Source organism: Bombina bombina, chromosome 9, assembly GCF_027579735.1.
Source record: "Bombina bombina isolate aBomBom1 chromosome 9, aBomBom1.pri, whole genome shotgun sequence".
NCBI lineage: Eukaryota > Metazoa > Chordata > Amphibia > Anura > Bombinatoridae > Bombina > Bombina bombina.
This window is the reverse complement of record NC_069507.1, coordinates 213,988,094-214,013,093: the sequence shown is the minus strand read 5'-3', so window position 1 is coordinate 214,013,093 and position 25,000 is coordinate 213,988,094. Positions and strand designations below refer to the sequence as shown.

The window sequence follows — 25,000 nt, the reverse complement described above, 5'->3', positions numbered from 1 at the left end:
AAGTTTTTATTTATTTTAAGGTAGTTATATTGTGACTTTAATTATAGTTTGTCACAATGTAGGGGTTCAGCGGTTTAGGGGTTAATAGGTTTATTTAGTGTTAGCGATGCGCGGGCAGCGGATTAGGCGTTAATACTTTAATTTAGGTAGTCACGATGTGGGTGGGCAGTGAATTAGGGGTTAATAGTTTATTATAGTATTTGCAAAATGGGGGGATGGCGATTTAGTGGTTAATAGATAGTTTATGGGTGTTAGTGTACTTTGTTACATATTTTGTATGAGTTTTGTGAAACATTTTTTGTTTCGCAAAATCTATAACTACTGGTCTTTGATTGCGGAATGAATCGTTGCGGTATAGGCCATACCAATCACGTTAAAGCCATACCACGAAACTTGTAATACCAATGATCTGACCATTCCGCACTCAAAGGCCATTTTTTCAGCCATACCGCACAACTTGTAATCTGGGTCTCTGTCGGGTATCACATTTTGAAGTTCTAGAACAGATTTAGACAGATCAAAATCTGAGAATGTAACTTTTCAGTTAGAAAAAATATCTTTCCAGGTCTATTCACAGTTTTATAAGAAAAAAAATAGTTAATTAAATTTCTTATGAATTTAGACTAGTGTGAATTAGTGACCCATGCAAAATTAAGTGAATTAATGAGACATACAGACTGGTGTGAATTATAGAGATATGCAGATTAGTGTGAATCAGTGAGACATACAGATTAGTGTGAATTAGTGAGACATACAGATTTGTGTGAATTAGTGAGACATACAGATTAGTGTGAATTAGTGAGACATACAGACTAGTGTGAATTAGTGAAACATGCAGATTAGTGTGAATTAGTGACCCGTGCAAAATTAAGTGAATTAGTGATTCGTACAGACTGGTGTGAATTAGTGATACATGCAGATTGGTGTGAATTAGTGAGACATACAGATTAGTGTGAATTAGTGAGACATACATATTGGTGTGAATTAGTGAGATATGCAGAATAGTGTGAATTAGTGAGACATACATATTGGTGTGAATTAGTGAGATATGCAGAATAGTGTGAATTAGTGAGACATACAGATTGGTGTTAATTAGTAAAATATGCTTGTAAAATTTTAAGTGCCCACGGGAATAGGGCCCTCAATTCCTCCTGTATGTGTTTGTAAATTTTTGTCCTGTCTCTTACAATTTATAATTGTTTTTTTTTATTATTAATTGTACCCATGGACAGCACTGCAGAATATGTTGGCGCTTCATAAATAAAGTATAATAATAATAAAATAATAATATGCAGATTAGTGTGAATTAGTGAGACATACAGATTAGTGTGAATTAGTGAGAGATGCAAATTGGTGTGAATTAGTGAGATATGCAGATTAGTGAGAATTAGTAAAAAATGCAGATTAGTGTGAATTAATGAGCCATACAGATTGGTGTGAATTAGTGAGACATGCAGATTAGTGTGAATTAGTGACCTATGCAAAATTATGTGAATTAGTGAGCCATACAGATTGGTGTGAATTAGTAAAACATACAGATTGGTGTAAATTAGTGAGACAAGCAGATTAGTGTTAATTAGTTAGACATGCTGATTGGTGTGAATTACTGAGACATACAGATTGGTGTGAATTAGTGAGATATGCAGATTTGTTTAAATGAGTGAGACATGCAGATTAGTGTGAATTAGTGAAACAGGTTGGTGTGAATTAGTGAGACATGCAGATTGGTGTAAATAAGTGAGACATGCAGATTAGTGTGAATTAGTGAGACATACAGATTGGTGTGAATTAGTGAGACAGGCAGATTGGTGTAAATTAGTGAGACATACAGTTTAGTGTGAATTAGTGAAACATAAAAATTGATGTGAATTAGTAAAACATACAAACTGGTGTGAATTAGTGAGATGCAAATTAGTGTGAATTAGTGAGATGCAGATTGGTGTGCATTAGTGAGTCACATATTGGTGTGAATAAGAGAGATATGCAGATTAGTGTGAATCATTGAGACATGTAGATTAGTGTGAATTAGACATACAGATTGGTGTGAATTAATGAGACATGCAGATTGGTGTGAATTTGTGAGATATGCAGATTGATGTGAATTATTGAGATATGAAGATTAGTGTGAATTAGCATTGATGATAATTAGTGAGACTAGTTGGAATTAGTGAAATATGAGGATTGGTGTGAATTTGTGAGACAAGTAGATTAGTGTGAATTAGTGAGACATACAGATTGATGGGAATTAGTGAGACATGCAGATTAGTGGGAATAAGTGAGACATACAGATTGGTGTGAATTAATGAGACATACAGAATAGTGTGAATTAGTGAGACACAGAGATGAGTGTGAATTAGTGAGACAGACAGATTAGTGTGAATTAATGAGAAAGGCAGATTAGTGGAAATTAGTGATGTATGCAGATTAGTGTGAATTTGTGAAACATGCAGATTAATGTGATTTGTGAGATATGCAGATTTGTGTGAATTAGTGAGATATACAGATTAGTGTGAATTAGTGAGACATACAGATTGGTGTAAATTAGTGAGGCATGCAGATAAGTGTGAATTAGTGAGATATGGAGATTGTTGTGAATCAGTTAGACATACAGATTAGTGTGAATTAGTGAGATATGCAGATTGGTGTGAATTAGTGAGATATGCAGATTAGTGTGAATTAGTGAGATTTACAGATTGGTGATTTAGTGAGACATGCAGATTAGTGTGAATTAGTGAGATGTGCAGATTGGTGTGAATTGGTGAGACACGCAGATTAGTGTGAATTAGTGAGATATGCAGGTTAGTGTGAATAACATGCAGATTAGTGTGAATTAGTGAGGCATACAGATTGGTGTGAATTAATGAGACATACAGAATAGTGTGAATTAGTGAGACAGAGATTAGTGTGAATTAGTGAAACAGGCAGATTAGTATAAATTAGTGAGATATGCAGATCGGTGTGAAATAGTGAGATTTGCAGATTAGTGTGAATTAGTGAGAATTACAGGATGTGAATTAGTGAGACATGCAGATTAGTGTGAATTAGTGAGATATGCAGATTGGTGTGAATTAGGGAGACATGCAGATTAGTGTGAATTAGTGAGATATGCAGATTAGTGTGAAAAACATGCAGATTGGTGTGAATTAGTGAGACATACAGATTGGTGTGAATTAGTGAGGCATTCAGATTGGTGTGAATTAGTGAAACATACAGATTGGTGTGAATTATAGAGATATGCAGATATGTGTAAATCAGTGAGACACACAGAATAGTGTGAATAAGTGAGACATACAGATTGGTGTGAATTAGTGAGCTATGCAGATTAGTGTGAATTAATGAGACATGCAGATTGGTGTGAATTAGTGAGACATGCAGATTGGTGTAAATTAGTGATATTTACAGATTGGTGTGAATTAGTGAGACATACATATTGGTGTGAATTAGTGAGACATGCAGATTGGTGTAAACTAGTGAGATATACAGATTGGTGTGAATTAGTTAATACATGCAGATTAGTGTGAATTAGGGAGACACACAGATTGGTGTGAATTAGTGAGACATGCAGATTGGTGGGAATTAGTGAGACATGCAGATTAGTGTGAATTAGTGAGACATACAGATTAGTGTGAATTAGTTTTTTTTTTTTAGTTTTTTTTTTTTTTTTGTTTTTTTTGTTTGTTTTTTGTGTTCTCTCCCTCGCTGCAGCTCTCAGGAAGTAATGATAGAGGGAAAATGGCAAGGATATAAAAAATTAAAGGGCTACTAACAAGATGAGGAAGATCAAATTTATTTCATGGAATGTAGGAGGGATAACAACCCCCAAAAAAAGAAAGCTGATAATTAGGCACTTAGCTAAATTTAAACCTGATATTGTCCTATTGCAGGAAACACACTTGAAAAACACTGAAGCTCAGAAACTCAAATGCAACTGGGTAGGACAAGTAATAGCATCAGACTGTTCTAGGAGGAAACGGGGGGTCGCTTTCCTATTTAACAAAGATTTGGAATATAATATCCGCGAAAGTCAAATAGATTTTAATGATAGATGGATAATTTTAACAGTGGACATTAAAAAAATAAAATATGTAGTGTGTAATGTATATGGGCCTAATGTCAAAGACCAACTATTTTGGAGTGACATGATGGCAAGATTAATGCTGAAAGAAGACCCAAATATAATTCTTGCTGGAGATTTCAACTTAACCCCTATACCATCATTAGATAGGTTGTCTCACAGACAGAATAGAAGGCCTATGCAAAATTCTCAAATATTTTTCCAAATATGTGAAGAACTAAGTTTACACAATATATGGCGGGTGCAGCACCCCGGGGGAAAAAGTTTTACTTGTGAATCTCAAGTACATAGATCTCTCTCGCGCATTGATTTTTTCCTAGTCTCAAATGCTTTATTGCAGGAGGAGATATGTACAGATATCGGTGAAATTATAATATCAGATCATGCTACAATATTACTGGAGGTAGGGGTACGTGATCAATATATACGGGGGGGAAATAATTTTTTTTTTCCAAAGCATATGATTAATGATGGACCCTTCCAAATATGGATAAAAAATAAATGGCGCGAATACTGTGTTAACAACCAAGAGTATGCTAACAATTACGAAATATTTTGGGAAGCAGCCAAAGCATATCTAAAGGGAGAGATTAAATTATATATGATTACTTTAAAAAAAAAGATCATAGCTCGCGAGATTCAGTTAACAAAAACTGTTGCTAGGGCGCTTCACAACTATACAAACAACACTCTAAGGAAATATTGGCTAGAGTATAGAAAGGCCAAACAAGAAAGAGACTCGTTTCTCTTAGCTAAAATGATAAAGCAAGAAGCCAGAGTAAACTCTGCTTATGGTGGTAGATATGGTAAATCAGTGAAGTATCTGTCAAAGTTAGAGAAAGTCAGGAACCGGAAGAATATAATTGAGAATGTGATAGTAGAGGGTCAAAATTACACACAAACCGAAGATATTAGTAAAGCTTTTTATGGATATTATAAGAATATATATGCCTCGAAAGCTATAGATAAAGAAGCCAGCAAGACATTTTGGACCTCTATTACTTGTCCACAGATTACTGCAGATCAAGTGAAGGGATTGAATTTGTCTATTTCCCCAGACGAGGTCATAAAAGCGATAGAGGCAACGAAATTGGGCAAGGCACCTGGACCAGATCAAATACCGGCCGAGTTTTACAGGCTCCTAAAATCAGAAATTGTTCTTATTCTAACTTGTTTATTCAATGAATATTTTATGGAGGGAAAATTAATGTCAAGGTTTTTCTCCGCGTCAGTCATAACACTTATACCAAAAAAAGATAAAAATTTAACAGATCTAGGGTCATATAGACCTATCTCCTTGTTGAATATAGATTACAAATTGTTAACATCTATAATAGCGAATCGTCTTAAGGAAGTACTCCAAGAAATTATCCACCAAGACCAAGCGGGTTTCATGTGTAATAGATCACTTACTAAAAACATCAGAAAAGCATATACGCTAATAGAATATTTTTGGAACAAAATTAATAAGGAGAAAATAACATACCAAGATGATATTGCTATGGTTATGATTGACGCGGAGAAGGCATTTGACTCCATAATATGGGATCATTTATATGTGGCCCTGACAAAATTTGGTTTTACAGGAAAGCTGATAGAATTTATCAAAACTATATACAATTATCCAATCTCCTCAATAGCGATTAATAATACCCAAACTCCTTTTTTTAAAATGGAGAAAGGCACACGTCAGGGTTGCCCACTGTCCCCCCTTTTATTTAATTTGGCCATTGAACCCCTGGCAATCTATCTACGCCAAGAACTCGAGGGGATAAATATAGGCGAACAGAAATTAGTTTTGTCACTCTACGCAGATGACCTATTATTATATTTTAAACATACATATAAAAATATTCCCATAGCGTTTGGTGCTTTAGAACTATTTAGCAAAATCTCAGGCTATAAGGTAAACACAATTAAATCCGAGATATTATGGATATATAAAAAGAAGGATAGCAGGATGATCTAAAAGAGGTCGAGACTCTCAGATACCTTGGGATTATACTACATAGAGATCCAAACAGTTGGTACAAACTTAATTTTACTCCTTTTTTTACTAATATTAAAACTAAATTACAACGTTGGGCATTACTTCCAATTTCTCTTTCAGCTAAAATCACAATGATAAAAAATATCTTGTTCCCACAGATATTATTTGTAATGAATAATCTCCCTCTATTTATTAAAGCAAAAGATATTAAAATATTTAACCAGGCCTGTGCTAAGTTCCTTTGGAATAAGTCAAGACAGATGATTTCGATTAAAAAACTATCTCAACAGAAGGAACAGGGTGGCTTAGCTCTCCCAGACATTAAGTCATATAACTTAGCTATCTTGGCACGCTATGGGATAGATTGGCTGCATGCTGGCAAGGCATTGACGAATTTTAGTCTAGAAGAGACTATTATATACCCGTTTTCTTGTAAAACAATTCTACATTGTGTTAGTGTCCAATTACCAAAAAGTATAAAATTGTACACCAGTATTTATCATGTAGTTAAAGCCTGGCAACTTCTATGCTCTCGGCTTAAGATTAATTTCCACATATCATCTTTTCTATTGATCAGAGGAAATCCTGAGTTTCCACCTGGGTGTTCTTATAAGCCATTTAGAGAATGGGACAATAAAGGGCTCTCTAAGATAACACAGCTCTTAGATGAGCAAGCCAATATAAGAACCTTTGAAAGCATTGTCAATGAATTTAATCTTTCCAACAAACATTTCTTTGCCTATTTACAGCTACGTAATTTTTTGAATAAGAAATTACAGCTTGGAAACTGGTCGGAATGTTTTGCTGAAATTGGAGGGTATATAAAGTTATATAAACAAGGAAAACACTCTATTTCGCTCTTATACAATATCTTGCTGGCTAAGCAGGGTCAATTATACTCTGAGCAACATATCTCTCATTGGTCGAGATACTTTGAAGGAGTTAATCATGATTTAATTAAAAAAAGTATTAAATGGTTGGTGAAAGCGCCCCTTCGTTCCTCCTGGCATGAATCCCACCTAAAATTACTCAATAATGCATACATCTCACCGAAAAGATTAGCACAGTGGTCGCAGGACAGCATGGGCCTCTGTTATAAATGCTCTTTGCCCTGGGCAGATCTGTTACACTGTTTTTGGTATTGCCCGAAAGTGTGGCAATTCTGGCAGAAAGTTAATTTTTGGTTAAACAAGCTGGACTCGGAGTATTCTATTTCTAACCCAAAAATGATTGTTTTCTTAGATCCAGGAGGCCACAATGCTGACCTGATTAATACAATTATACTAATTGTCCGAAATCTACTACTAAAAAGCTGGAAACACAGAAAAGCCCCCTCTTTCATTAGATTTTTGGAAGCTGTAAAACAACAGATTATTTTTGAACAATATAATATTTCTAAAATACATAACAAACAAATTCAAAGATTCTTTAATAAATGGACCAAAATTATCCAAACATATCCGCTTAACATACAGTATATTCTTACTAAAGAGTTACATAGAACAGAATATTTTGAAGGCTTAATTTTGAGAGAAGTGTTCCCAGTGGCATGGTTCTGAGAGCTTATAGCGGGGGAGAGGTAACAAATTTAATAATTTTTTTTTTTTTTTTTTTTTTTTTTTTCTTTCTTCTTCTATACGCACCAGAAAAGTGGCAGAATAGTCATAGTTCCACTCTTGTTTATCTTTTGGTTGTTTATTATTTCTTTTCGCTTGGACAAGTATGCATATAAACAAAATTAAATGTTCTGTATGATGTACTGATCAACTGATCTCTTTATTATGCATGTACCTTGATTTACCCTGCGCGGTGCACAAACGTGAGCGAATGTGCTCTTTTGTTACTTTTCACCTTTTTCTTCTGTCAAAAATTAAATAAAACATTTAAAAAAAAAAGAAACATAAAAATTGATGTGAATTAGTAAAACATACAAACTGGTGTGAATTAGTGAGATGCAAATTAGTGTGAATTAGTGAGATGCAGATTGGTGTGCATTAGTGAGTCACATATTGGTGTGAATAAGAGAGATATGCAGATTAGTGTGAATCATTGAGACATGTAGATTAGTGTGAATTAGACATACAGATTGGTGTGAATTAATGAGACATACAGATTGGTGTGAATTTGTGAGATATGCAGATTGATGTGAATTATTGAGATATGAAGATTAGTGTGAATTAGCATTGATGATAATTAGTGAGACTAGTTGGAATTAGTGAAATATGAGGATTTGTGTGAATTTGTGAGACAAGTAGATTAGTGTGAATTAGTGAGACATACAGATTGATGGGAATTAGTGAGACATGCAGATTAGTGGGAATAAGTGAGACATACAGATTGGTGTGAATTAATGAGACATACAGAATAGTGTGAATTAGTGAGACACAGAGATGAGTGTGAATTAGTGAGACAGACAGATTAGTGTGAATTAATGAGAAAGGCAGATTAGTGGAAATTAGTGATGTATGCAGATTAGTGTGAATTTGTGAAACATGCAGATTAATGTGATTTGTGAGATATGCAGATTTGTGTGAATTAGTGAGATATACAGATTAGTGTGAATTAGTGAGACATACAGATTGGTGTAAATTAGTGAGACATGCAGATAAGTGTGAATTAGTGAGATATGGAGATTGGTGTGAATCAGTTAGACATACAGATTAGTGTGAATTAGTGAGATATGCAGATTGGTGTGAATTAGTGAGATATGCAGATTAGTGTGAATTAGTGAGATTTACAGATTGGTGATTTAGTGAGACATGCAGATTAGTGTGAATTAGTGAGATGTGCAGATTGGTGTGAATTGGTGAGACACGCAGATTAGTGTGAATTAGTGAGATATGCAGGTTAGTGTGAATAACATGCAGATTAGTGTGAATTAGTGAGGCATACAGATTGGTGTGAATTAATGAGACATACAGAATAGTGTGAATTAGTGAGACAGAGATTAGTGTGAATTAGTGAAACAGGCAGATTAGTATAAATTAGTGAGATATGCATATCGGTGTGAAATAGTGAGATTTGCAGATTAGTGTGAATTAGTGAGAATTACAGGATGGTGAATTAGTGAGACATGCAGATTAGTGTGAATTAGTGAGATATGCAGATTGGTGTGAATTAGGGAGACATGCAGATTAGTGTGAATTAGTGAGATATGCAGATTAGTGTGAAAAACATGCAGATTGGTGTGAATTAGTGAGACATACAGATTGGTGTGAATTAGTGAGGCATTCAGATTGGTGTGAATTAGTGAAACATACAGATTGGTGTGAATTATAGAGATATGCAGATATGTGTAAATCAGTGAGACATACAGAATAGTGTGAATAAGTGAGACATACAGATTGGTGTGAATTAGTGAGCTATGCAGATTAGTGTGAATTAATGAGACATGCAGATTGGTGTGAATTAGTGAGACATGCAGATTGGTGTAAATTAGTGATATTTACAGATTGGTGTGAATTAGTGAGACATACATATTGGTGTGAATTAGTGAGACATGCAGATTGGTGTAAACTAGTGAGATATACAGATTGGTGTGAATTAGTTAATACATGCAGATTAGTGTGAATTAGGGAGACACACAGATTGGTGTGAATTAGTGAGACATGCAGATTGGTGGGAATTAGTGAGACATGTAGATTAGTATGAATTAGTGAGACATACAGATTAGTGTGAATTAGTGAGATATGCAGATTGGTGTGAATTAGTGAGACATACAGATTAGTGTGAATTAGTGAGATATCCAGATTGGTGTGAATTAGTGAGACATGCAGATTAGTGTGAATTAGTGAGATATGCAGATTAGTGTGAATAAGTGAGACATGCAGATTTGTGTTAATTAGTGAGACATACAGATTGATGTGAATTAGTGAGACATTCAGATTGGTGTGAATTAGTGAGACATTCAGATTGGTGTGAATTATATAGATATGCAGATTAGTGTGAATTGGTGAGACATACAGATTGGTGTGAATTAGTGAGACATACAGATTGGTGTGAATTAGTGAGATAGGCAGATTGGTGTGAATTAGTGAGATATGCAGATTGGTGTGAATTAGTGAGACATACAGATTGGTGTGAATTAGTGAGACATACAGATTGGTGTGAATTAGTGAGATAGGCAGATTGGTGTGAATTAGTGAGATATGCAGATTGGTGTGAATTAGTGAGACATACAGATTGGTGTGAATTAGTAAAACATGAAGATTAGTGTGAATTAGTAATACATACAGATTGGTGGGAATTAGTGAGACATTCATATTGGTGTGAATTATTGAGACATACAGATTAGTGTGAATTATAGAGATATGCAGATTAGTGTGAATTAGTGAGACATAGAGATTAGTGTGAATTAGTGAGACATACAGATTGGTGTGAATTAGTAAAATATGCAGATTAGTATGAATTAGTGAGACATGCAGATTGGTGTGAATTAGTGAGACATGGAGATTGGTGTTAATTAGTGAGACATGCAGATTGATGTGAACTAGTGAGACATACAGATTGGTGTGAATTAGTGAGACAGATTGATGTGAATTAGTGAGATATGCAGATTAGTGTGAATTTGTGAGACATACAGATTGTTGTGAATTAGTGAGACATGCAGATTGGTGTGAATTAGTGAGACATGCAGATTAGTGTGAATTAGTGAGACATACAGATTGGTGTAAATTATAGAGATATGCAGATTAGTGTGACTCAGTGAGACATGCATATTGGTGTAAATTAGTGAGACATACAGATTAGTGTGACTTGGTGAGATAGGCAGAAATGTGTGAATTAGTGAGAATTTCAGATTAGTGTGAATTAGTGAGATATGCAAATTAGTGTGAATTAGTGAGATATGCAGATTAGTGTGAATTAGTGATATATGCAGATTGGCGTGAATTAGTGAGACATACAGACTGGTGTGAATTATAGAGATATGCAGATTATTGTGAATTAGTGAGACATACAGATTGGGTTGAATTAGTGAGACATACAGATTAGTGTGAATTAGTAAAACATACAGATTAGTGTGAATTAGTGAGATATGCAGATTAGTGTGAATTAGAGAGACATACAGATTGGTGTGAATTAGTAATATATGCAGATTTGTGTGAATTAGTGAGACACATATTAGTGTGAATTAGTGAGATATGCAGATTAGTGTGAATTTGTGAGCTATGCAGATTGGTGTGAATTAATTAGATATGCAAATTAGTGTGACTTAATGAGATATTCAGATTAGTGTGAATTATTGATATATGAAGATTGGTGTGAATTAGTGTGACATACAAATTGGTGGGAATTGGTGAGACATACCGATTGGTGTGAGTTAGTGAGACATACAGATTGGTGTGAATTAGTGAGATATACAGATTAGTCTGAATTAGTGAGACATACAGATTGGTGTGAATTATTAGTGAGACATACAGATTGGTGTGAATTAGTGATACATACAGATTAGTGTGAATTATTGAGATATGCAGATTAGTGTGATTTAGACTGTGAGATTTGTAGATTAGTGTGGACTAGTGAGACATACAGATTGGTGTGAATTAGTGAGATATGCAGATTTGTTTGAATTAGTGAAACATACAGATTGGTGTGAATTAGTGAGACATGCAGATTAGTGTGAATTAGTGAGACATGCAGATTAGTGTGAATTAGTGAGACATGCAGGTTAGTGTGAATTAGTGAGACTTGCAGATTAGTGTGAATTAAAGGGACAGTCAAGTATAAATTAAACTTTCATTATTCAGATAGGACTTTTAATTTTAATTGACTTTCCAATTTACTTTTATCATCAAATTTGCTTTTTTCTCTTGGTATTCTTAGTTTAAACTAAACATAGGTAGGCTCATATGCTAATTTCTAAGCCTTTGAGGGCTGCCTTTTATCACATGCTTTTTAAATCTCTTTTCAACACAAAGAGACAGAAAGTACACGTGGGCTATATAGATAACACTGTGTTCAGGCACAGAAAGTTATTTAAGATCTAGCACAATACAATGCTAAATTTAAGACAATAGATAATAAACAGTCACAGTCATGTGATCAGGGGGCTGGAAGAAGGTTCCTAGATACAAGGTAATCACAAAGGTAAAAAGTACATTAATATAACTGTGTTGGTTATGCAAAACTGGGGAATGAGTAATAAAGGGATTATCTATCTTTTAAAACAATAACAATTCTATGGTTGACTGTCCCTTTAATGAGATATACAGATTAATGTGAATTAGTGAAATTTGCAGATTAGTGTGAATTAATGAGATATACAGATTAGTGTGAATTAGTGAGATATACAGATTAGTGTGAATTAGTTAGACATGCAGATTAGTGGGAATTAATGAGACATACAGATTAGTGGGAATTAGTGAGACATGCAGATTGGTGTGAATTAGTGAGACATGCAGAATATTGGGAATTAGTGAGACATGTAGTTTAGTGTGAATTAGTGAGACATACAGATTGGTGTGTAATTTAGTGAGACATGCAGATAGTGTGAATTAGTGAGACATGTAGTTTAGTGTGAATTAGTGAAACATACAGATTGGTGTGAATTAGTGAGACATGCAGATTAGTGTGAATTAGTGAGACTTGCAGATTAGTGTGAATTAATGAGATATACAGATTAGAGTGAATTAGTTAGACATGCAGATTAGTGTGAATTAATGAGATATACAGATTGGTGTGAATTAGTGAGATATACAGATTAGTGTGAATTAGTTAGACATGCAGATTAGTGGGAATTAATGAGACATACAGATTAGTGGGAATTAGTGAGACATGCAGATTGGTGTGAATTAGTGAGACATGCAGATTAGTGGGAATTAGTGAGACATGCAGATTGATGTGAATTAGTGAGACATGCAGATTAGTGGGAATTAATGAGACATGCAGATTAGTGGGAATTAATGAGACATACAGATTAGTGGGAATTAGTGAGACATGCAGATTGGTGTGAATTAGTGAGACATGCAGAATAGTGGGAATTAGTGAGACATGTAGTTTAGTGTGAATTAGTGAGACATGCAGATTGGTGTAAATTAGTGAGACATGCAGATTGGTGTGTAATTTAGTGAGACATGCAGATAGTGTGAATTAGTGAGACATGCAGGTTTGGATAAATAAGTGACACTTTATAAATAAGTTAAAACAGTGGGAACTTTATACTAACCTTGGGTCCCAGTAAATCTATGACCAATTTGCTCTCTCTGCTGTGGTTGGCATTAGAGTCATTCACAGAGAAGAAGGTGTCAAGACAGGTATATTCCTAGTCACAGTTCTGCAGCAACTACCAAGTTTAAAAACGAAATACTCTCCAATTCTGAGAAACTAATCTGGCATCATAATCCCCAAAGTATCTGTGGATTGGACCCTCTATCTGTAGCAGAGATTCCCTGTAGTCCTCCTGCTTTATGTGACAGTCTTCAATGAATTTTTAAAAAAAAAAATGAATCAGACTTTGATTCAAAAATACTTTTGCTGAATAAGTTTAAATTCTATATGGTTAACTTCTTTTTTTATTATTATTATTCCAGAGGGCTGTATATGCCTAAGAGGCAGCTGTTTGGTGGTAGAAGTGACAGAGTGAGTGTAATCAGAGAAAAAACAGTGCGAGGAGGGAAGAGGACTCCTCCTGTGTGTAAAACAGAGGGGCTGAACTGTAGGACACTTAACTCTAACAAGAGAATGAAAGCTCAAAGATAAGAAGAAAGAGAGGGAGCTGGGCAGAGCTGGCAGGAAGTAATAAAGGGCTGACTGAAGGTTAAAAGGAAAGATCTGAAGCCAGGAAGGAAGAACAATTGCCAAAGGGGCAAATGACTAGAAGAATGTGTGCAGTGAATGTTACCCATATTCTCCTCAATTCTGTCACAAAAGCCAGGACTACAATACCACATATGTTGTCACTTTTCTGTAAGGGAAAGGGTTAACATTGTTATTTACTTTTGCTTTCTAAGATGGGGACATTATACAAGTAAAGGGACAGTATAGTGTAAAATAAAATGCTAGTTTTCTTTTTAAAGTTATCTTTTCCATTTACTATCTGTTTAAACTCTACAAATGGGTTAAATAAATAATTTGAGTTTTGCAACAGGGCTACACCAGATTAGGATACTCTTGGGGAGCAAATGAGAAATATCCAAAACATGTTTTCTACATTCATTGGCCAAATCCTAATCTGGAGCATAAGGGGGGGAGTCCCAGGACTACAATTCTGACTGCCCATTTAACCTTTTTAAAGGAGTTAAACAGTTTGTATAAGAAGACAATATGTAATGCTAGAACAAAATAGAAAGTATCTTTAGAAAATAGAAAGAATAAAAAAGAAAAATGCATAGGTGCAATGTAAAATAGAAGCCCTTTTGCAATATACTTCCATTAGCAAAATGCTTCTAATTAAAGTTACTGTATTACAATTCTACTGCGGCATACACACATATCCTGTATTCAAACACCACACCTTCTCAGAGGGTCAGCAGTAGCTTGTATGGCACAAACTACGTCTTCAGAAGCAGAACACACCACAGCTACCTCTCTTAGCAAGCATAGTGATTGGCTACTGGTGCTCGGGCCCTCACAGCATATGTGCATATGCCGCTAAAAAACAGTAATAACTTTTACTAGAAGCATTTTTGATAATGGAAGTATATTACAAAAAATGCACATTTCAATTTTTACTTTTCTTTCCCTTTAATTTTATCCCCAGAAATGGGATAACACTAATAGATCCCAATCGGTATTATCCCATAAAACCGTTTCACTTTTGTTGAGTTACCATTCTTAGATTATATATTGCCAACCTAAAGATATGATGTATCTGTAAAGCACGATGATAGCTACGTATAGAGCAGGTGGAACCTCTACATAAATGTAACATAAAAATATTTTCACTCTACGTTGAAAACAAACCAACAAAACAACATTGTATTTTTATTTACAAGGACTATCTTACGTCTGCATCATTCTTTAAAGCTGTACAAACTCAAACTTAATTTAAACCTGAATAATTCTATTTCCAAAAGCGCTGAAACCATATAATGTTTATCAAATTATTAAGTCCTATTTGGCAAGGTTTCATTTCAGGGGTTAAAAGTGATCACTTCTTTATTTCTGTTTAAAATACATTTATTTCCCGCACAGCAGCAGCAGCAGCAGCAGGAAATTCATCTGGCAGGAATTAGGGTATTAGATTTTTCTAGGGAATTTCGAGAATTTTGTTGTGATTGTATTTTAAAAGGATTTTTAAACAGCTGGCTTATCAAATGTGGAGACTTCAAGTCCACTAAAGGTTTTTCTTGGCTGGAGGCAGGTACTGAGGTTTGGACAGATTTCTAATTAGCCTGTTGTGCAGCAGCTGTATAGAGTCTGCAGGATACAGTAGTATGCAGTGACCTCTCTACCAGGCACATTACTGACTTGTCTGGATAATTTGCTGGACTTTATAGAATTATCCAATATGGCACTAAATCCAGAACTGTGTGTGGGTTTTTTTTTAAAGAAACAGTGTATTGTAAAATTAGTATCCTTTTAAAGTGGTTCCTTCCAATGACTTGTTATATCAACTACACAGTACAAAAAGTATGGAAAAGTTCTACTTATGATTTGTTTTACTGGCTGACACCACAACCCATTCAACTGGGCTGAACTTGCAGTTCAAAAGTGTCCTTATCTATGTTTGTATGCACAAAAGACAATTGAAAATAAGAATTGTAGTACCTATCTTTTCCATAGCAAATTGGAGGGTTATTTCTTCTGCTATTCTTGTTTATAAACCTTTTCTATAGCCACTGCCAGTACTGCAGTACTGACATTTGCAGTATAGGTAGGGATACAACAGGCAAATGTAGTTATTTCAGATGAAAGAAATTGAAAAGGAACTATTTGTAAACCATGTAATACACCCCAGCAGTAGTGGCCCTACTTGACAGAGGGGCCTGGTGCAAAAATTGGTATGTGTCTTATTTCCCACTTGGAGTGGGCTTTCCAACTACCTTTTCAACAGAGCTAAACTGAGAGCTTCTAAGTAAGTTTTTAAACAGTTTTATACTGGATTTTTATATCAGTATCTGCGCATCTTATTCTTTATAGTAGTGTCTATTACATGCAGTTATATTAAATGAGTGTATACTGTCCCTATAACAAAATGCAAAACCATTGCACAACACATAATATCATAGATTTCAAATTGTCTTCTAATGGATAAGATGTCTTGAATTTGAAAACACTACAAGTCAAAATTAAACTTTTATGATTCCGATAGGGCATGTCATTTTCTTAAAATCCCCTCATGGAAAAAAAATATTTTAAGATAAAATTATTGTTATATCAGTAATAATTTGTACCTTAAAGGGACAGTTAAAGGGACAGTATACACTCATTTTCATATAACTGCATGTAATAGACACTGCTATAAAGAATAAGATGCACAGATACCGATATAAAAATCCAGTATAAAACTGTTTAAAAACTTACTTAGAAGCTTTCAGTTTAGCTTTGTTGAAAAGGTAGCTGGAAAGCCCACTGCAAGTGGGAAATAAGACACTTTCCCCCCCTCCCCCTTCTTTTGCATATGAAAAGACCCTTTACACAAACAGGAGCAAGCTGGAGAAGGTATACATCAGTACTCACATAAAACTTTGGGGCTTGGTTAGGAGTCTGAAAATCTGAGCAATGTTATTTAAAAATAAGCAAAACTAAACATTTTTTTTTAAAAAAAAAACTTCATGGGCTATATAAATAGATCATCTACAAAACATTTATGCAAAGAAAAAATGAGTGTATAATGTCCCTTTAACTTGAACATTTTTATTGTTTAAAATAAAAGATAATCTCTGTATTACCCATTCCCCAGTTTTGCATAACCTACACAGTTATAATAAAACAAATTTTACCTCTGTGATAACTTTGTATCTAAGCCTCTGCAGACTGCCCCCTTATTTCAGTTCTTTTAACAGACTTGCATTTTAGTCAATCAGTGCTGACTCATAAATAACTTCACAGGTGTGAGCACAATGCTATTTATATGGCACACATGAACTAAATGTGAAAATATGCTAGCAAGTGTACATATTAGAGCATTTTATTTTTGTACTTATATATCCCTTTAATATAAAACATCATTACATATATCTATTAATGAGATATTAGTAAAGCATTGATAAAGAGATATTATGTGACTTAGGTGATAGGATGGAAGTGTCACCTAATACAGTATTGCATAGGTATAAGTTACTCAAAACTCCCTAGGTGGGTGTAACTTATAATAAGGCTCTATTAGTGATATCTACCCAATGTTCCATCCAGTGTAGTGTAAATGTTTGAATTATATATATATATATATATACACACCCGATTTATAGGGTATATATAATACAATAATATATAAAATAGGGGCGCTATCTATATATGCCAAATATCTAAATATACCAAGATAGTGATATCACAGTTCACAGTATATTACATTTACATAGGCATACACACATATATGTAGATGGTTACAGAATAAAAAAAGAAAAAAGAACCTGTATAGTTGATAATATCAAAATAAACAGATCAGAGTCCAAATAAACTCTAACAAAATCCCCAATGGCTATAGGGGTGTGTAAGGCAGCTCTCCTCGATGTACAAGGCCGTCCACAACGAATCAATCTATAAAGAAGCAGAGAAGGCGCCACATAGCATAATTCCGTATGGTATACCAAATATTATATTGCAGCTCAATTGCACTCACGTGTAGGAAAGCACCAAGATGTGGTGCTGGCTAGGCAGACCGGAACCTCAGAGTTGCCCGGTAAACTCTCCTCTCAGGCTAAAGCTTCCAGCAGCCAGGTTAGTAGTCACCAACAAAGGTAAGGTGTGTGGGTGTCAGGAAGGCCCTTTGATTCCTCAGGGAATTGGAGGCTTACTCCAAGCAGGGATATCCAAATAAATAGCAAAGTAGCAAGTATGTATCAATAAAAGTGTTTATTATAACACATTAAAACCACAGCTACGCGTTTCTCAGTATCATGTACTGTTTCCTCAGGCTGAAGCCTGAGGAAACAGTACATGATACTGAGAAACGCGTAGCTGTGGTTTTAATGTGTTATAATAAACACTTTTATTGATACATACTTGCTACTTTGCTATTTATTTGGATATCCCTGCTTGGAGTAAGCCTCCAATTCCCTGAGGAATCAAAGGGCCTTCCTGACACCCACACACCTTACCTTTGTTGGTGACTACTAACCTGGCTGCTGGAAGCTTTAGCCTGAGAGGAGAGTTTACCGGGCAACTCTGAGGTTCCGGTCTGCCTAGCCAGCACCACATCTTGGTGCTTTCCTACACGTGAGTGCAATTGAGCTGCAATATAATATTTGGTATACCATACGGAATTATGCTATGTGGCGCCTTCTCTGCTTCTTTATAGTGTAAATGTTTAGCTGTGTCACAACTGGGGGTCTATATTAGGGGGGTACATAGCAGCTAATAAACACCCATAGTGGGTCTCATTATAGATGTTCATAATAAGCAATGAAAGTCAAATCCTCCATTATTTATATATTGTACATGGCAACCACAGATGTATGTTTCATTAGACTGGTGTTGTTTTGTTTTCAGTCCAAGGAGTAGAATCGGAAAAGTCAAAAAATCCAGCTGGAATGGAATACTGCTGTCCAATTAACTCCATGCATGATACAGGAGGAGATATCACATTGCTTGTGCATTTGAAAACCTTCTGATAAGTGGCTCATTGCGGGGAATCCAAAGTATGTACACAAGTACGTATTTACTTCAGTGCGTCCATAACGTAATCAGCGCACGCACATAACTCTTAGTTTTATTTGGTAAACAAGCCCCTCGACTTGTGCATTGATTGGCTAATGGAGATAGCGTCCAAAAAATAGAAAAGTGCAGTGTAACATGAAGGGGCCAGGCCGGAGTGTGCTTATAACAAGATGTAAGTTTTTATTATATCCTCATTTACATGACGTTTACTATTGGTGTGGTGAATGAAGCTCATACTATTTTTTTAACTTCTATTTATTGGCACTGAGCAATGAAGTTTAGTTTACCATCACTTTAATAATTACCAAACAAAATCATATATATATGAATAAGAAATAGAACATATTTAACCTCATCCTTTGGAGTGTGATGCCAATACCTCTTCTATATTTAATACATTAACACAGTCACGTTTTTCTAACTTCGACTTTTAGCTCACAATCCAAAACTTTTTACTTTCAACTTGTAATACATGCACAACCCAATGCGCACAAAAAGATTACTTCTAGCAGAGTTAATGCGCGAGCGGGAGCGATAAATAGAGCTCAACTCATAATCTAGCCCTGTCTCCCTTGTCAGTTTTATAACCTCATCATACCAGTTCCCTAGCCCTGCATCCACTGTCAGTCTTTTACCCACGTCATATTCGATCCCTAGCCTTGCATCCCCTGTCAGTCTTTTACCTACATCATACCAGTTCCCTAGCCCTGCATCCCCTTTCAGTCTTATACCCACATCATACCAGTTCCCTAGCCCTGCATCCCCTATCAGACCTGTACCCACATAATATTCTACCCCTAGCCTTGCATCCCCTGTCAGTTTTACACCCACATCATACCAGTTCCCTAGCCCTGCATCCCCTGTCAGTATTTTACTTACATCAGATTAGACCCATAGCCCTGCATCCCCTGTCAATCTTATACCTTCATCATACCAGTCCCCCCCTGACAAGTCTTATACCCACATAATTCCAGTTCCCTAGCCCTGCATCCCCTGTCAGTCTTATACCCACATTAGATTAAACTCATAGCCCTAAATCCCCTGTCAGTCTTATACCTTCATCATACTAGTCCTTCCCTTGCATCACCTGTCAGTCTTATACTCTCATCATACCAGTTCCCTAGCCCTGCATCCCCTGTCAGACTTATACCCACATCATATTCGACCCCTAGCCTTGCATCCTCTGTGCTTCTTACACCCACATAATACCAGTTCCCTATCCCTACATCACCTGTCAATCTTATACCCACATCATACCAGTTCCCTAGCCCTGCATCCCCTGTCAGACTTGTACCCACATCCTATTTGCTCCTAGCCTTGCATCCCCTGTCAGTCTTACACTCTCATAATACCAGTTCCCTATCCCGCATCCCTGTCAATGTGATACCCACATCATACTAGTCCCCTAGCCCTGCATCCCCTCTCAGTCTTATACTCACATCAGATCAGAACCCTGGCCCTGCAGCCCCTTTGTCAAACCAAGAGTTTTTTATTTAAAGGTTAGATCATATATAAAACATAGTTCTTTAGCACTTCTTGTGTCCTTCTTTCAGTGACAGATGCTGTTTGCCTTATATATGTGTGACTGGGAAATCACATGTACTAATTGCTGTACTCCATACAGTCCTGTGCTGCCTTCATTGGCAATTTGAGAGCACAGTGGTTAAATTATATTCCTGTAGGGCTTAGAGCTGGCTCCACATCTTGATTCTATCAGAGCTGGAAGCCCAGTCTGCCAGGATTATACAGTAAACCAGCAGCAGCTATTGGAACACTTGTAGAGCTTGGCAACGCTCCCTCGTCTTCTCAGCAGCTAAGTACTTATTGTCATGTCAGAGAAAAAAGTCAGTTGTAGTTAGCTATGTGGTGTGCAGTGGTTTATAACATTTTGCTTTGTGGTATCATTTACATCTTTTTAAAGCTTACTTAGAATCCATAATTAACATTTATGAAAATGTGCATAGGTGCATTACAATTTTAAATAGAAGCATTTTTGCAACATACTTTCATTAGCAAAAATGCTTCTTGTAAAGTTATTACTGATTTTAAGTGGCATATGCACATATGCTGTAAGGGCCCGTGCACCAGTATTCAAGCTCAGAGAGCTGACGGAGGTGCATGCTACATTAGTGAAAACTTAATTTGTGTCATACAAGCTGCTGCTGACTCCCTGAAAATGTGTGGTGTTTAAATACTGGTGCACGGACCCTCACAGGATATGTGCGTATGCTGCAGAAAAACAGTAATAATTTTTATTAAAAACATTTTTGCTAACAGAAGTATATTGCAAAAATGTTTCAAATTTAAATTGTAATACACCTATGCACATTTCAATTTTGAACTTTCTATCCCTTTAAGTAAAGAAGAGACATTTCAAGGTATTCAGTTTATTTTGTAACTTTTTGCTTAACAGGAGCATCTTTTTATTGATGTGATGCGTTATACTGTATATATAAAACAGTCATATTGTGATGTATAACTCCCTGTTGGATAACTGCCTGGGTGCAGTAAATATGTAAAGTTTTTTTTCCCAAAATGTCAAAACAAATTGACTCCTGTGTTTCCAAATCCATCTTCTGTCCATCGTACATGAGTTTCTCCATAACACTTGGGGGACTCATAGCAGGTTTTGAAGCAGACGTTTTTTGAAAAAGGAAAAAAAACTGGTGCTAATAAGCATAAATTAGTATAAATAAATATATAGTATACCGGGTAGGGACTGAGTTCAAATGACCATTTGTTTATAATTAGATTCCTACACACATAGACATTTCAACATGACAAGAACTTTATTTCTACATTGACACGAACCGTTGGTAATTCCTGTACAATACCATCTGAGAGGCAATCCTAGAAAGGGCAGACTTGCTGTACCAATATTGCAGTGCTGTATATCAATTTGCTATGCTTGTACAGTAAGATTAATAGTAATCACCAAATCCAAAACTGCTACACAAAGTTATATATTTGTAGAAACTAGACACCCCACGTTATTTACCTACTGAGATTTTAACACATTACATTTAGAAATTGTATTGACAATCTTTGATTTAATTTGGTTATATTTTAGTTTTTTGTGTTTTTCATATACACAGATTTTTTTATATATATATATTTTTTTTTTTTTTTGCAGTAGCTGTTGTAATTGGGCAAATACAAGGAGAGAGAAAAAAACAATTTGTGGTCAGGTCATATACTTTCCTGGAGTAAAACAATAGGCCCCATTTATAGGTTGCTGTTTTTGGGAGGAAAGATATAGGATCAAATATAAAACCTGCCCATTAAGAAAAGCACTTTATTTATTGGTCGATTTACTGGGCCCATATCACCTTTTTGTTAGCATAGCAGCTCCAACCTGCAGATTATCCTGAAGAGGGCAGTCTGGGATATTTGGAGTCTTTTAATTAGGTCATATAACCACCAATTTCTACAAAGATCTCATACAAAGAGACAAGAACAGTTAAACCTACAGTTTTCCATTATCTCCAGACCACTTAGTCCCTAAAGGGAAACTCTTTGACTCAGTTAAAGGGACAGTCAAGTCCAAAAAAAACTTTAATTTTTCAAATAGGGCATGTAATTTTAAACAACTTTCCAATTTACTTTTATCAACAATTTTGCTTTGTTCTCTTGGTATTCTAGTTGAAAGCAAACTTAGGAAGGTGCATATGATAATTTCTAAGCCCTTGAAGGCCGCCTCTATTTTATTTGCTTTTCACAGCAGGGGAGAGCTAGCTCATGTAGGCCATATAGATAGCATTGTGATCACGCTCGTGGCTAGTGGCAGATACTGCACTAATTGGCTAAAATACAAGTCAATAGATAACTAAAAGTCATGTGATTAGGGGCGGTCAGAAGATGCTTAGATACAAGTTAGTCACAGAAATAAAAAGTGTATTAATATAACAGTGTTGGTTTTGCAAAACTGGGGAATGGGTAATAAAGGGATTATCTATCTTTTTAAACAACAAAAATTCTGGTGTTGACTGTCCCTTTAAGGTGCTCATGTAGCAATTTATTACCACAGGACACTGCCCTAGTCCCTGCTACAAGCTGTTCACTAACACCCTGTCAGAGCACTTTTTACCAAATGAATTTAGTAATGTCGCTGGATTCCAAACCCCCCAATCCCAAAAATTGTAGCTCATATTATAGCCTTGTAATTGAGGTGCCTTGTCTGTGGCATCCAATCAGAGGGACAATTTGCCTGGGGTTTCCTCTAAGGGGCTAAATCTGTGATCTCTCACTTATGAGGCATGCAGAAATAGTGGTGTCACCTCTGTCAGGAAAACCTTAACCTGTTGCCTTTTAAATGGCCACCGTATACAGCATGGCATTGTCTTACCCTAGACAGGGGCTGTCACTAAGGGGTTAAAGGAAAGGTGATAAGGGGACACATATCACATATTTTAAAAATATGAACAAAACCTAAGAGATGAGTTTAATAAAATCCAGCTACAAGCAAAGTTTCTAAGAATACTTATGACAACTTCTTTTTCCAAAGGAAAATCTGAATAATTCACCTCCCAGCTATAAATCTTATCAGTCACTTTGCACTATGAGCTATTTCGGGTCAGCGGCTTCAGGTGCGTTTTACACTTTGCTCTGAATGCTAACTTGATTCATTTCACCTTTTGCACTGCAGTTTGTTAACACTGATGTAGTTCTGCATTAATCCTTCTGCTGTTTCTTCTTTTTATCAGTAAAACACATTTTAAGGTGCAGCACATAAATCTGGATTATCCATGCGAGGATATAGTATCTTATTGCTTCTATGTAGTATCTTACTGAACTGTTACAACTGAATTGCCACGATTAAAAATATTGGATTCAAATCATTGTAGTATTTTAGATGTTGTAATTAAAGGGACGGTATGCTCAAAATTAAACTTTCATGATTTAGCATGCAATTTTAAACATTATTCCAATTACTTCTGTTATCTAATTTGTTTTGTACTCTTGATATCCTTTGTTGAAAAGCATACCTAGGTAGGCTTAGGAGAAGCTATGCACTACTGGGAGCTAGCTTCTGATTGATGGCAGAATTTTTATGTCTTTTGTCATTTGCTCACCAGATCTGTTCAGCTAGCTCCCAGTAGTGCAACTTTGCTCCTTCAACAAAGGATACCAAGAGAATGACGGACATTTTATTTTTTTAAAAAAGGAAATTGGAGTGTTTTGTTTTTTTTTTTAAATTGGAAGCTCTATCTGAATTGTTAACAAAAAATTGGAAACTGTAAAATTATAATTTTTAGATCCAGAAAAACTGTAAAAAAATTTCCGAGAGGGGGGGGGGAAATAAAAAATGTCTTATTACATAATTATATCAATATACACAAATTAAAGAAACATTCTGGTCAAAATATAAAAGCACATGGAAGAAATACATCTTTGAATAGGAACATATTTGCAATATACATGTAATGGCAAAAATGCTGCAAGTAAAGTTATCACTGTTTAATAATAGCATTTTCCTCTGCACGTGCATGTGAAGCATAGCTAGATATTCTCTATGCACCAGCATTTTAAATACTGCAGCTGCTCAGAGCACCAGTGGGGATTGTATGATGTCAGAAATTAATAAATTGAGTCATTACCATATGATACAAGCACCTTAGCCTCTCTGAGGAAGTTCTGTTTAAAATGCTGGTGCACGGTGCATATTTGAAAAAATACTTTTGAAACAGTTTTAGCTGTTATTAGAAGCATTTTTGCTGATGCATGTATATTACAAAATGCTTCTATTCAAAACTGAAATGCATTCATGTGGATTCCAATTTTAGCTGAAATGTCCCTTTAAATATGAAAACATGATCAAAGTTGTGTAATGTTAAAGTAATTATCTATCAAGTTAAATCATTGCCATTTCCATTCATCCTCTAGACCAGGGTGCCTGTACGTTAGTGAGATGGGGTCTGCTATTTTGTGAAGAGTGGAAGTATGATCTACTTATACATGTGCTAAGCATAGGAGCTTGCTCTTACGTAGAGGACCACTGAATGCAGGAGAATTACATCATTTACAAGTACATAATAAAAATAGCCGAATGCTTCTACCCGTGGTCGTATTCTGAATTTGTTTGTGAAACAAATATATCCAAAGGAAAAATAATGTACATACCGAATTTCCATGCTCCAAGTTAACTTTTTCCCTTGGTATCCTTTGTTAAAACCTAG

The 25,000-nt window shown here is 35.5% G+C and overlaps 1 protein-coding gene across 1 annotated transcript in view; it reads right to left on the bottom strand.

The window, feature by feature from the left end:
- Positions 1 to 13,630, bottom strand: part of CPXM2 (carboxypeptidase X, M14 family member 2) — a 181,493-nt gene extending 167,863 nt beyond the window's left edge. The window contains exon 1 of the mRNA XM_053692603.1: positions 13,231 to 13,630. The gene's annotated coding sequence lies outside the window, so the exon portion shown is untranslated. The remainder of the gene's footprint in view (positions 1 to 13,230) is intronic.
- Positions 13,631 to 25,000: the final 11,370 nt, after the last annotated feature.